This window comes from Belonocnema kinseyi, chromosome 10, assembly GCF_010883055.1.
Source record: "Belonocnema kinseyi isolate 2016_QV_RU_SX_M_011 chromosome 10, B_treatae_v1, whole genome shotgun sequence".
NCBI classification, from domain to species: Eukaryota; Metazoa; Arthropoda; class Insecta; order Hymenoptera; family Cynipidae; genus Belonocnema; species Belonocnema kinseyi.
In genome coordinates this window covers 115204941-115206354 of record NC_046666.1, presented here as the reverse complement: position 1 = coordinate 115206354, position 1414 = coordinate 115204941, and positions in this window count along the sequence as shown.

Sequence of the window (1414 nt, the reverse complement as noted above, 5' to 3'; positions counted from 1 at the left end):
CCTTTCGGAGTAGGCGTGACTCACTCGGTAGGGGAAAGGAGTAGTGTGTGGAAGGGATAGAGATTTTTCAGATTGATCCAGAATTCTCGTGCTATTTAAGTATATAAGAAGTTCGTTCCGCAACACTGCTCCGACCCAGGTTGCTGACCAATCTCTCTAGCAATCACCCCAAGCGAAGAACCTCACGAAGTAGTTATATAAGGTTCCACACTTGGGTCCATTAGTGGCCAAGGTCTTTTGTTTCAGGCGTCATTCACTCTACTGACACTGTTTTTATTAACTATTTACCGTCATACTTTCCTGTCTTGGCGTCCTTCTCTAGCTTCTTTTATGTCCATGCATTTTTTCATGCAGGCTCTCGTGTTTTTGTGTTTTCTTATGTCTCTTCTAACTAGGGTCTCATTCACACATTCTAACCATTCTTTACGCGGTCTACCTCTGGGCACGCTGCCATTTACTTTACCTTGATACACTTGTTTCGTTAGTCGTTCATTTGGCATTCTCTCAACATGTCCGAACCATCTTAACCGATTTCTTCCCCATGTGTCTACTAGCGTCTCTTCTGCACCACATTCTTTTAGAATGATCTTGTTACTTACTTTGTCCATCAAGGTTTTCCCGCATATTATGCGCATGAATCTCATGTCAATTGCGTTAATTTTACTCTTATCTTTTTCTTGATAAGTCCATTTCTCGCTACCGTATAGTACAGTCGTTACAAATATAGAATTATGTATTGCCATTTTAGCTTTTTGATATATTTTTGCTTCTGATAAGGGTACCTGCTCTACCAATAACCTTCTTACCTTCATTTATTCGTGTAATACTCCTTGAATAATATCGAAACAGTCACTCAGTTTCCTATTCACTCTTACACTCGCTTTGCTACCTGTATATATTATTTTTATAGCTTGTAGGATCCATCCATTGACTCCATACTCTTTCTGGACCTTGTCAAAAGCTTTTTCTAGGTCAACAAATGCACAGAAAACTTTTTTTCCTACTCTCAAACTTTTTTCTGTTATTTGCCTTAAGCTAAATATTTGATCCGTACATCACCTTCCTGGCATAAACCCACTTTGGACTTCCCAAATCTTTGCTTCTGTTATTTTCATTACCCTACGAATAAGTATTTTTGAATATATTTTACTTACGGTGCTTCATAAGCTAATTCCTCTGTAATTATTGCACTCGGTTTTATCTCCCTTTCTCTTGTATATTGGTACAATAATCGCTTTTTTCGAATCGTCTGGAACGTCTCCCATCTCGAAACATAAATTTATCAATTCGCACAGTCAATGTGGTATGCAGGCGCCACCCTGTTTAAGCATTTCAGCGTTAATACCGTCTACCCCGGCAGCCTTACCGTTTTTCAAGTTCTTAATTATATCCCTAACCTCAGTGACACAGACTT